At 43.7% G+C, this 13,903-nt stretch overlaps 1 protein-coding gene across 3 annotated transcripts in view; it reads left to right on the plus strand.

Annotated features, from left to right (window-relative positions):
• RGS6 (regulator of G protein signaling 6) overlaps window positions 1-13,903 on the plus strand; it is a 386,017-nt gene that overhangs the window by 269,289 nt on the left and 102,825 nt on the right. The gene's annotated exons all lie outside the window — the stretch shown is intronic.

Consider the following 13,903-nt stretch of genomic DNA (forward strand, 5'->3'; position numbering starts at 1 on the left):
GAGCATGGGCTTGGGTGTCCAAAGGTCATGAGTTCTAATCCCGGTTCCACCTTTAATCAGCTGTATGACTTGGGCAAGTCACTTAACTTTTCTCTGCCTCAGTTACCTCATCTGTAAAATGGGGCTTAAGTCTATGAGCCCCACGTGGGACAACCTGATAACCTCATATCTACCCCAGCGCTTAGAACAGTGCTTGGCACATAGTAAGCCTTAGCAAATACCATCGTTATTATTATTATTATAAATATGATGGAATGAATGAGTAATAATAATGATTGTGGTATTTGTTAAGCACTTACTATGTGCCAGGCACTGTTCTAAGCACTGAGGTAGCTACGAGGTAATGAGGTCGGCCTTAATATTGTTGTCCCCCTCATCGCCCTAGGGTCACATCTAGTGGAGACTTCAATGGCCTTTGTGACAATAAAGCATCTTTTTTTTGAAAATAGTATTTGTTAAAGCTCTTTTTCCTCCTCTCGGTGCAGAGCACACAGTAAGCAATCAGTACATACCATCGATTGATGAATAGCATGATCAGCATTTGGAAAGAGAAATAGCTTGGCAGGCAAGCATTTATTGGCATGGTATTTCACTTTTACTCACCAAAAAGGCTGCTTCACCATCTAAGTGTCCCCTCAGCCCCACCTTCCACCTCTACCGCCCTAATCCTGCTTCTATAGGGCTTATTTTTATCAACCACTCTGTCATGAGAGACAGCGACACATTTCCCAACCTCTTGCGTGGTGTGCAGATAGAGCACAGACCTGGCAGTCGAAAGGTCGGGGGTTCTAAACCCGGCTCTGCTGCTTGTCTGCCATGTGACCTTGGGTAAGTCACTTCTCGATACCTTGGTTTCATCATCTGGCAAATGGAGATTGAGATCGTGAGCCCGACGTGGAACGGGGATTGTGTCCGACCAGATTTGCTTGTATCCACCCAGTTCTTAGTACAGTGCCTGGCACCCAGTAAGTGCTTAATAAATACCACAGTTATTATTATCTTCTCAGAGGCCTGAAATGAATCAGTGACTAGATCCCTGTGAGACTGAGCAAAACCAGAGAAGCTGAGTTGGAGTAATGGAGAATTGCCAGTACCAAGCACATGGAACTCTGGGGTGTGTGCTAAGTTCATTGTGGGCTGGAATCTTGTCTCCCAACTCAGTTGTATTGTACTCTACAAAGCCCTGAGAGCAGAACTCTGCACACACAAAGCACTCAGTAAATACTATTGATGTTGATAATGATGGGCATAGCAAACCTTATAACCTCCAAGAATAAGCACTTTTTTTTTTTTAAATGATACTTGTTAAGTGCTTACTGTGTCTCAAACACTGTCCTAAGCACTGGAGTAAATACAAGATAAGCAGGCTGGACACAGACCCTGTCCTACCTGCAGCCCACAGTCTAGAAAGGAGGGAGGAGAATTTAATCCCCATTTGACAGATGAGGAAACTGAGACACAGAGAAGTGATTTGCCCAAGGCCACACAGCAGTCAGCTCAAGCCAGTATTAGGACTTGTGACTCTCCTGTGACTCTCTATGACTGTGAGAGTCCTGTGGCTCTCAGAACCTTACTCTTTCCAACCAGACCACGTTACGTCTTTTCACTTCTCTTGATAGTTTTCTTTTTTGGAAAAGCCATTTGGCTGAAATGATGATCCAGTAATTGAATTCCTCAGCACTCAACTCAAATTGCTGTCCTGACAGAAGGGAGAAAGGTCAGTACTGCTGCCATAGAGCGATCGCAGCCCAGTAGATTTAGTAACAAAAGCCAAAGAGGAATCAGTGGTTTTTATTGAGCAATTACTGTGTGCGGAACACTATACTAAGCACTTGGGAGAGGACAATACAACAGAATTAGCAGACATGTTCCCTGCCCAAAATGAGTTTACCATCTAGAAGGGGAGACAGACGTTAATTTGAATAAAGAAGTAATTTCTTAATTTATAATGCATGATTAAAAGGAGTTTGGAAGGTGTATATATGAAAATGTTCTTTTTCTAGATATTTGAAAAGACATCGTACTTATTTTTCGCCCCCTTTTAGCTATGAGATATTGTGGGAGGGATTTTTGTCTTGTTTTGCTTAAACGTTCCCTGCAGTAAATTGAAAGAGGAGTCTCTGGCAAACACTTAGCCGGTAGTGGAATTGTTGAATAAATCATGAAATCAGTAGGTGAACTAAATAATAGCAGTCCTGGGGAGACTTGTAATTGAGTGTTGAAAGGATTTATTCCCCCTTTGCCTCTCTCCAGAAGATCTTCTACTTGGGGGAAAATGTCTATCATTTTTAGGACAGGTAGCAAGGCGAATTGGAATGTTGAGAAAGTCAGTCTAATGTTTTTTAGAACTATCTTGGTATTTCCTTTCTCCTTTTGTTTGGAAGTCTCATTTTAGAGGCTTTGGTGGGGATGTGAATTTTGAGTTTCTAGTGAGTACTGAAAGAGGAATATAACTTAAAAGTGGGTGGATTCTGTGTAAGCCTTGCCTAAGCTAGGCAGGGTGACCTATCAATCAGTCAATCAATTGATAGCATTTATTGAGTTCTTAGTATGTTTAGGGCCTAGTGACTAAAGGACAGACCTGAAACTCAGAGGACCTATGCTCATTATGGGCAGGGATTGTGTCTGGTATACTGTTATATTGTATTCTCAAGTGCTTAGGACAGTACTCTGCTCACAACGCTCAATAGATACGACTGACCGACTTGGGTTCTAATCCTGGCTCACCCACTTGCCTGCACGTGACCTTGGGTAAGTCATTTCATTTCTGTGCCTCAGTCCCCCTCCTATTTAGGCTGTGAGTCCCATGTGGGGACTGTGTTTTTCAGTGTGTTCATTTGTTTTTAAATGTTAAATGCTTACTATGTGTCAGGCACTGTCCTAAGCATGGGGGAGATGCAAGATCATCAAATTGGACACGGTTCATGTTCTACATGGGACTCAGTCTTAAGCCCCATTTTGCAGGTGAGGTAACCGAGGCGCCGAAAATCAATCAATCAGGTGTTTATTGAGCACTTGCTCTTTGCAGAGCCCCGTACTAATCGTTTGGGAGAGTACGAAATTAGAGTTGGTCGACACATTCCCTGCCTTTAATGAGCTTACATTCTAGAGGGGGAGACAGATATTAGTATAAATAAATAAATTAAGGATATGGACATAGGTGAGAGAAGTTAAGTGACTTGCCCAAAACCACCCAGCGGATAAGCGGTGGAACTGTGTCCAACCTTATTATCATGTTTCTACAGCAGCGACCATGAGAAACAGCACGGTGTAGTGGATGGGCCCCAGACCTGGGAGTCAGAAGGTCATGGGATCTAATCCTGGATCCGCCTCATGTCTGCTGTGAGCCCTTGGGCAAGTCATTTCATTTTTCTAGGCACTGTTTCCCTCATCTGTTAAGTGGGGATGGAGACTGTGAGTCCCATGGGGGACAGAGACTATGTCCAACCAGTTTTGCTTGTATTCACCCCAGTGCTTAGTGTGGAATTTGGTACATAGTAAATGCTTAACAAATACCATCATCGTCATCATTATTATTTTTATTAGTAGTACATGCTTGGCTTATAGTAAATGCTTAACGAACACCACAGTTTTTAACTCATTTTACAATACTTCCCCAACTCCAGTTATCTGCAATCTTGTATAACTATGCCAGAAGTTCACAGATCCTATAGGAGCTCAACCATTACTGATGCTGAATTAGAAGTTGGTATTGTTGTTATAGAGGTCATTTGGGGTCGGGGGAGAGCTTTTCTACAGCTTTGTGGCTACTCGGAGTTAATCCTTTAAGAACCTGTAGGACCTAAGTTAACATGGTAAAGCCTAGGTCTAGGGTGACCAGAATCAAAGTCTTACAGTTAATAACAAAAAATAATTATGGTATTTGTTAAGCGCTTACTATACTGTACTAATTGCTGGGATAGATACAAGCAAATCAAGCTGGACTGACATGGGGCTCACAGTCTCAACCCCCAACTTACAGATGAAGTAACTGAGGCGCAGAGAAGTTGTGACTTGCCCAAGGTCACACAGACAAGTGGCGGAGCTGGGATTGGAACCTTTGACCTTCTGACTCCCAGGCCCATGCTCTATCCACTATGCTATGCTGCTTCTCAATGCATAAGGAGTAAAGGTGGACACCTTTGAAGAAGAATAAGCCCTCCCGCAGTCCCGGAATGCCCTCCCTCCTCACCTCTGCCAAACTAATTCTCTTCCCCTCTTCAAAACCCTCTTTACAGCTCACCTCCTCCAAGAGGCCTTCCCAGTCTGAGCTCCCCTTCTTCCTCTGCTCTCTCTCCCCTTCCCCCCCACCTCGCCGCAGCTAAACCCTCTTCTCCCCCCTTTCCCTCTCCTCCTCCCCCTCGCCCGTCCCACCCCCTCAGCACTGTACTCGTCCGCTCAACTGTATATATCTTCATCACCCTATTTATTTTGTTTAATGAGATGTACATCACCCTGATTCTATTTATTTGCCATTGTTTTTATGAGCTGTTCTTCCCCTTGACTCTATTGCCGTCGTTCTTGTCTGCCTGTCTCCCCCGATTAGACTGTAAGCCCGTCAAAGGGCAGGGTCTGTCTCTATCTGTTGCCAACTTGTACATTCCAAGCGCTTAGTACAGTGTTCTGCACATAGTAAGCGCTCAATAAATACTATTGAATAAATGGACACGACACCTTTACCCGATTCCACAGAACAACTTGCAACAAATTCACCTATATTCCATTGCTCAGAAATTCATATGGTTGGCAATCTAAAAGATAATAATAATTGTGGTATTTGTTAAGCACTTAGTATGTGCCAGGAACTGTATTAAGCGCTGGGATAGATCTGAGATAATCAGTTTGGACACAGTCCCTGTCCGACATAGGGCTCCCCGTCTGAATCCTCAATTTACAGATTAGGGAACTGAGCTCCAGGGAAGCGAAGCGACTTGCCCAAGGTCACACAGCAGACAGGCAGTGGAGCTTGGATTGGAACCCAGGTCCTTCTTACTCCCAAGCCCATACTCTATCCACTAGGCCAACGAAGATACCGCTCAGTGAAGGGTTAAAGATTGGGCTGTATTTGGTCTGATTTTCATTCAGCGATGAGAGCATTGATTTTTCATATTTAGAACCCAATAGGAGTATTTAGACCCATATTAGCTAGAAGAAATTCAATTTCTGGTCTAAAGGGGGACAACGTTTAACTTAATTGCTCAGTGTTGTCAGAGTTAATTAAAAAGCCTCTCATTGTAGACACTTGGACTGGAAGTGAAAGCTCCCAGAATAGATGGGGTCGCTGCCTTTTCTGCCCTCACTTTAGACAAGGGTTTTCTCCACTGGTGTTCGCTCTGCTCAACTGTATTCAAATGAAACACAAGCTGCTTTTACATAGTGTACTTAGTGAAAGACCATCTCATGGCAAACTAGAGAAGCAGTGTGGCTCAGTGGAAAGAGCACGGGCTTGGGAGTCAGAGGTTGTGGGTTCTAATCCTGGCTCCACTACTTGTTTGCTCTGTGATCTCCTGACAGCAGTACCTTACTAATCCTAGTTTTTGTCTTCATGTTATCCTAGTATTTTGTCTCATGGCTCCTTATGTATATTTTTCTGATCTCCTTTTCCTGTTTGATTTTTAGGTTTTGAATCCCATGAGGGATAGAGTTCTTGTCTAATTCCCACCTGAGTAATTTTTCCCAGCTCTTAAAACAGAGCTGTAGACATGGTAAGCATTTAGCATGGGATAGAGGATAGAGGACAGGCCTGGAAGTCAGAAGGACCTGAATTCTAATCCTGACTCCACTACTTGCCTGCCAAATGACCTAGGGCAAGTCACTTAACTTCTCTTTGCCTCAGTGACCTCATCTGTCAAATGGGGATTAAAACTGGGAGCCCCCTTTTGGCCTGGGACTGTGTCCAGCCGATTGGCTTGTATCAATCCTGATGCTTAGTACAATGTCTGGCATATAGTAAGTATTTAACAAATACCACCATTATTAACAATATTATTAGTAAATACTATTACTCCCAATGGGAAGTGGCTTGAAGACATTTGACTTGATTCTCTTCAAAGTCCTAATGAATTTATCCATGACTCACCTGAGCCTCATAGAAATCAGGCCTAAAACCATTAGCACAAAATTATGCTGCTGTTGAAGCAAATTGAATTGCTAATTCCTTAGGGTCGGCCCTCCGTTTGCTTTGTATAGCGATATCCTTTCCTGTAGTGGCAGTATGTTATTTTCATTGTGATCTAGAAACCCAGGCTGGCAGATTTGTTTATCCCCTGGTGTTTGTTTAGGAGTTGCAAAATGCGAATGTCCAGAAAATTCTTCTTTTTAAGAAATGTAAAAATGATGCAATAAAATGAGATATTCTATGGATACTGTTGTGCTGTGGATATTTGCATCCAGGATTACTGAAAATAATTTCATTTAGTTGTTGGAAATTGCTATTGGTTTCTGCTGCAAGGCAAAACTCCAAATACTGTAATGATTGTGGCATTTGTTAAGTGCTTACTATGTGCCAGGCACTCAACTAAAAGCTGGGGTGGATACAGGCAAATTGAGTTGGACACAGTCCCTGTCCCATGTGGGGCTCCCAGTATCAATCCTCATTTTACAGATGAGGTAACAGGCCCAGAAAAGTGAAGTGACTTGCCCAAGGTCACACAACAGACAAGTGGTGGAGCCAGGATTAGAACCCATGCTCTTCTGACTCCGAGGCCTGTTCTCTATCCTCTACGCCATGCCGTTCCCTGCCCATCATGAATTTAAAATCTAGAAGACTGTAATAGGTTCCTGATATTTCTGTCCCCAAAGAGGAGAAACCCATCAGTGGATAAGCAGCAGTTCTTTACCACTGCAGCGATTATTAACATTACAAATAGTAGGAGCAGAACAGTGAATAAAGGCTACAACTGATGGCAATAACACAAATATAGAAATACGAGTAGATTCATAAATAAATGAAAATATGTGTACTGTAAGTAAATTGAAATATCTGCCAAAAAGCTGAGGATTGCCGGATACACATCAATCGATCAATCAGTGGTATTTATTGACTGCTTACTCTGTGCAGATCCCTGTATTAAGCCCTGAGACAAGTAATAATAATAACTGTGACATTTGTTAAGGGCTTACTATGTTTCAGGCATTTTACTAAGCCGTGGGTTAGATACAAAATTATCAGCTTGGACACAGTACCTGTCCCACACAGGGCTTCCACTCTCAATCCCCATTTTACAGATGAAGGAACTTGAGGCCCAGAAAGGTTAAGTGACTTGCCCAAGGTTGCACAGCAGACAAGTGGCAGAGCTGGGACTAAAACCCAGGTCCTTCTGACAGCCAGACCGATGCTCTATCCACTAGGCCATTCTGTTTCTCTGTACAATGAAGTATAGAAATAATAATACTAATAATGGTATTTGTTAAGTGCCTACTATGTGCAAAGCTCTGGTACAGTACAATAACGTTAGTGTAATCCCTGCCCACAAGGAGTTTTACAGTTTACAGGGAGAGACAGGCATTAAAATAAATTACAGTTAAAGGAAATAGTAAAATAGAGGGATATATACATAAATGCTGTGGGTGGGGGAAATATCAAAGTGCTTAAGGGGTGCACAGCCAAGTTTGTAGCGGAAGCAGAGAGGAGGGCAGATAGGAGAAATGAAGAAGCAGCATGGACTAGTGGAAAGAGCCTGGGTCTGGGAGTCAGAGGACCTGGGTTCTATTCCCACCACTGCCAATTGCTTGCTGTGTGACTTTGGGCAAGTCACTTCACTTCTCTGTGCCTCAGTTCTGTGTCCCCTCCAACTTAGAATGTGAGCCCCATGCAGGACAGGGACTGTGTCCTACTTAATTCATTTGTCTCTACCCTAGTGTTTAAAACAGTGATTGACACATAGTAAGTACTTAACAAATACCATTTTAAAAAAAAGTGAGGGCTTAGGAAAGGTCTCTTTGAAGAAATGAGATTTAGGAGGGTCTTTGAAGGTGGGAGAGTGATAAACTATTGGATGTGATGTTGGTCAGTCAATCAATCAGCCAGTCATTTATTAAGCACTTACTCTGTGTAATAAGTGCTTGGGGGAGGACAATAAACAATAAACAGACACATTCCCTGCCCACAATGAGCTTACAGTCTAGAGGTGAAGACAGACACCAATGTAAATGACATAAATGCTATGGACCTGGGAGAGGGGCTGACTAAAGGGGGCAGTTGAGAGTGAGGCAGAAGGGAGTGGGAGAAGAGGAAAGGAGGGCTTAATCAGGGAAGGTCTCTTGAAGGAGATGGACCTTCAATAAGGTTTTGGAGGAGGGGAGAATAATTGTCGGTTGGATATGAGCAGGCAGGGCACTCCGGGCCAGAAGCTGGACATGGGCGAGGACATGTGCAGAAGGTTGACAGTGGGATAGGCAAGAGCAAGGTACAGAGAGAAGGTTAGTATTAGATGAGGAGAGTGCGCAGACTGGTTCTGTAGTTCAGCAGTGAGGCAAGGGAGGAAGGGGAGAGTTGATTGAGTAGCTCAAGGTCAATGGTGAGGAGTTTCATTCTGAGTCGGAGATGCAAAGTGCTGAGGAAGGTAGTTGGAACAACCTTAGGTAGTGGAAATGAGGAGAATGACTGAGCAGGGAAATAAATTGAGAGACCTCACATAAAGGAAAGCGCATGGGCTTGGAAGTCAGAGGACCTAGGTTCTCAACCCAGCTCTACCAAGTAGTGAGCAAGTCACAACTTCTCTGGGCCTTGATTTCCTCAACTGTAAAATAAGGATTCACTACTAGTTCTCCCTCCTACTCGAGACTGTGAGCCTCATGCAGGACAGTTGTGGTTGTGTCCAACCTAATTAACTTGTACCTACCCCAATGCTTAGAACAGTTTTGGACACTGAGGAAGCACTTAACAAGACTTCTCTTATGCCATCGAGCCATCTCTGACCCACAGCGACGCCATGGACACATCTCTTCCAGAATGCCCGGCTCTCCATCTGCAGTCGCTCTGGTAGTGGATCCATAGAGTTTTCTTGGTAAAAATTTGAAAGCGTCTTACCATAGCCTCTTTCCATGCGGTAAACTTGAGTTTCTGCCCGCAACTCACTCCCATGCCGCTGCTGCCCAGCCTAGAGGAGTTTTGACTTGTAGCAGATGGCTTTCCACTTGCTAGCCACTGGCCAAGCTAGGGATGGAATGGACAGGCCTCTGTTTGACTCTCCCTCCTGTAGTCAAGACTGGTAGATGACTGGGAAGTCTCAGTTCTTAACAAGTACCATAAAATAAATAAATGAATAATAATAATAATGGTATCTGTTAAGCACTTACTACGTGCCAGACACTGTACTAAGTGCTGGGTTGGATACAAGCAAATTAATAATGTTGGTATTTGTTAAGCGCTTACTATGTGCAGAGCACTGTTCTAAACACTGGGGTAGACACAGGGGAATCAGGTTGTCCCACGTGGGCTCACAGTCTTAATCCCCATCTTACAGATGAAGTAACTGAGGCACAGAGAAGTTAAGTGACTTGCCCACAGTCACACAGCTGACAAGTGGCAGAGCCGGGATTTGAACCCATGACCTCTGACTGACACAGTGCCTGTCCCATGTGGGGCTCACAATCTCAATCCCCATTTTGCAGATGAGGTAACTGAGGCACAGAGAAGTGAAGTGACTTCCCCAAGGTCACACAGCAGTCGAGTGGTGGAGCCGGAATTAGAACCCTTGTCCTCTGACTCCCAGACCCATGCTCTAGCCATTATGCCATGCGGCTTCTCAGAATATCTTCATCCATTCAATCATATTTACTGAGTGCTAACTGTATGTGAAGCACTCCACTAAGCACTTGGGAGAGTACAATATTACAATAAATAAACCCATTCCCTACCTACAACAAGCTTCTCTTTCGGGATCCAGTTTTTCTGCTTTGGGCCATTCTCATCATTCTTCTGAGAAGCAGCACGGCCTAGGGGAAAAGGACACGGAAGACCTGAGTTATAATCCTGGCTCTGCCAATTGCCTGCTGTGTGATCTTAAGGCAGTCACTTAACTTCTCTGGGCCTCAATTTACTAATTTTTAAAATGGAGGTTAATCAATCATATTTATTGAGCGGTTACTCTGTGCAGAGCACTGTACTAAGGACTTGGGAGAGTACAATACAACAGGGTTTGTAGAAACATTCTTTGCCCATCAGAAGTTTACAGTCTAGATGGGGAGAAAGACATTAAAATAAATTATGGATATGTACATAGGTTCTGGGGGTTTGAGGGTGTGGTGAGTATCAATCCTTAGAACCAGCGCTTAGAACAGTACTTGGCACATAGTAAATATTTAGCAAATGCCATCATCATTATTATTATTATTGTTATCAACAGCTTAAAGGGAATAGATCAAAGTGTGTAGGTGATGCTGAAGGGAGTTAGAGTAAGGGAAAAAATGGATTAATTCCTTCAATCGTATTTAGTGAGCACTTACTGTGTACAGAGCACTGTACTAGGCACTTGGGAGAGAACAATACAGAGACATTCCCTGCCCACAGCGAGCTTACAGTCTAGAGCAGGGGAGGCAGACATTAACATAAATAAAGTACAGATAATCGAGTACATAAGTGCTGTGGGGCTGGGAGGGGGAAGAACAAAGAGAGCAAGTCAGATGACCTAAAGGGATTGGGAGAAGAGGAGAGTGGGGGCTTAATCAGCGAAGGTCTCTTGGAGGAGATGTGACTTCAGTAAAGCTTAGTAAGGCTTTAAAAGGTGGAGAATGATTGTCAGATTGAGGAGGGAGGGCTTTCCAGGCCAGAAGACCGATGTGGATGAGGGGTCAGAGGTGAGATAGGCGAGATAGAGGCACAGTGAAAAGGTTAGCGTTTAGAGGAGCAAAGTGTGTGGGCTAGGTTGTAGTAGGAGAGTAGCGACATGAGATAGGAGAGGACTAGGTGACTGATTGCTTTAAAGCCGATGGTGAGGAGGTTTTTTTTGATGCAGAGGTGGATGGGCAACTATTAGAGTTTTTTGAGGAGTGGGGTGGCATATCCTGAACTTTTTTGTAGAAAAATGATCAGAGTGAAGTATGGACTGCAGTGGGGAGAGACCGGAGGCCAGGAAGTCAGCAAGAAGGCTGATGCAGTAATCCATGTGGGATAGGATGAGTGATTGTATTAACATGAGAGCAGTTTAGATGGAAAGGAAAGGACAGATTTTAGTGACGTTGGGAAGGTGGGACTGACAGGGTTTAATGATGGATTGGGAAAGGCCTCTTGGTGTTGTGATTTAAATGTGGCCTTGAAAGTTCTTTGAAGGTATGATTTTAATAAGGCCTTGAAGGTGCTTTAAAGGTGGGGAGAGTGATGGTCTGGTCTGTATGGAGAGGGAGAGAATTCCAGGCTAGAGGAAGGATGTGGGAAAGGGCTCTGTGGCGAGATCGAAAGGATCAAGTTACAGGGAGTAGGTTAACTTGGAGGAGTAAATCGTATGGGCTGGATTGTAGTAGGAAATTGGCAAGGTAAGGTAGGAGGAGGCAAGCGGATAAAATGCCTTAAAGTCAGTGGTAAGGAGTTCCCGTTTGACACAGGGGTTAATTGGCAGTCAGGGGAGCTTTTTGAGCGCTCAATAATTACGACTGAATGAGTGGGGAAAAATGGACTTAATGTTTTAGGGAAAAAATGATTTAGGCTGCAGAGTGAAGTGTGGACTGGAATTGGGAGAGACAGTAGGCAGGAAGGTCAGCAAGGAGGCTGATGCCATAGTCAAGGAGAGGTACCACAATAAAAATTGTGGTATTGTTAAGCACTTACTGTATGCCAGGCTTTGTACTAAGTGGTGAGGTTGATACAAGCAAATCAGGTTGGACAAAAATTTGTGTGTCATCTGCATAGAGATGGCAGTTGAAGCTGTGGGAGTTAGTGTAGATGGAGAACAGAAGAGGGACAAGAACTGACTCTTGAGGAACCCCTACAGTTAGAGGATGGGACGGGGAGAAGGAGCCCACAAAGGAAACTGAGAATGAATGGGAGAACTGGGAGAGGACGGAGTCCGTGAAGCCAAGGTGAGATAAGATGTGGAGGAGAAGGGGATGGTTGACAGTGTCCAAGACCGCTGAGAGGTCGAGGAGGATGAGGATAGAGTAGGAGCCATTGGAATTGGCAAAAAGGAGGTAATTGGTGACCTTTGAGAGGGCAGTTTCGGTGGAGTGGAGGGGACAGAAGCCAGATTAGAGAGGGGGTCTGGGAGAGAGTTGGAGTGGAGAAATTCGAGGAATGTGAGTAGATGACTCATTCTAGGAGTTTGGAAAGGAATTGTAGGAGGGAGATAAGGGCAATAACTGGAAGGGGCAGTGGGGTCAAGAGAGGGTTTTTTTAGAATGGGAAGACATGGGCATGTTTGAAGGCAGCGGGGAAGAAGCTGGTGGAGAGTTCTCCAAACTCTTCAGCTGCTCCAATCTCTTTGTCCCCCAAAACACCACCTCATTGTTGCCCTAGATATTTGGAAGGGTGAGAAATTGCATCACCTTCAGATAGGACACATTTAGCAAGATCAGGTGATTCTGATAACATTTTCAAAACCCAAACAGGAAATGGCTCAACCTGTCCAACTCGAGGGCGAGAGGCAGAACCAGGTTCAGTGAAGCTTACTTATTTTGGATGAAGAAATATGATTATCCTTTGCCTGTTCTGATTTTTGCCTCCTGGGCTAATGAGATTGTGTCCAAAGAGTCATGTTTCACTTCCCTCCCAGATTCTGCAGCAGAAGGAGCCTCTAATGACATGCGGAAGCTGAAGTGATGGTCATTAGCAGTTACAAATAGGCAGCAGTTTGCAAAGTCAAGATCAAATGCTTCAGTGAAAAAGACCTTCATGCCTGAAACTTTCACTGTCTTTCTCAGCAAAAGTTACATCAAGTTGCAACTTTTGTGTATGCCCACTCTCCCCACAAGCATTTTTTACCTGCTTTTAAAAATAGTTTCTACCTTCTCTGTAGGGAGCCATTAAAACTCATCAAATTGACTCACTTAAACAATGAATTGACTCTTTTAAATTATTCATTCAAACGTGCACAAAAGCACATTTTGATCATTCCTGGCTGAGGTTTTCTTCCCTAACAGAGAAATCAGTGAGTCAATCATATTCGTTGAGTGCTTACTGTGTGCAGAGCACTGTTCTAAGCACTTGGGAGAGTACAGTATAACAAGGTAACAGACACATTCCCTGCCCACAGTGAGCTTACAGTCTAGAGGAGGGAGACAGACATTAATAGAAATTAATCTATTTAATAAACACCATAATTTATTATTATTATTATTACAACAGACTCAGTAGAAACCTTCCCTGCCCATAATAAGTTTACAGTCTAGAGGACTATTCCTACGTCTACTCCTTGAAAATGGAAATTAATGATTGAGTAGGGGAAGCTTTTGAATTGATTATGTAGTTCAGGTTTTTATAGTACTCTCTTGCATAAGGGTACAAAAGCAGTCAATTGATGATATTTATTGAATGTTTCTTATGTGCAGAGCACTGTAATAAGTGCTTAGGAGAGTTCAATACAACAGATTTGGTAGAAATCGTCCCTTCACATAAAGAGCTTGCAAACAGTAAATTAATGTTGGAGCAGGGGACACTTTCGAACGGCTTTATGGCTCAGGTATGTATATTACTCTCTTGTATAAAGGTGCAAAATCAATCAATGGCATTTATTGAGCGCTCCCTCTGTGCAGAGCACTGGGGAGAGTCCAGTACAACAGAGCTGGAGAAGCAGCGTGGCGCAGTGGATAGAGCCAAGGCCTGGGATTCACAAGGTTGTGGGTTCTAATCCTGACTCTGCCACTTATCTGTTGTGTGGTTTTGGGCAAGTCACTTCACTTCTCCATGCCTCAGTTTCCCCATCTGTAAAATGGGGATGAAGACTGTGAGCCCCAGGAGGGACAAGGACTG

Source organism: Ornithorhynchus anatinus, chromosome 1 (genome assembly GCF_004115215.2).
Source record: "Ornithorhynchus anatinus isolate Pmale09 chromosome 1, mOrnAna1.pri.v4, whole genome shotgun sequence".
Taxonomy (NCBI): domain Eukaryota; kingdom Metazoa; phylum Chordata; class Mammalia; order Monotremata; family Ornithorhynchidae; genus Ornithorhynchus; species Ornithorhynchus anatinus.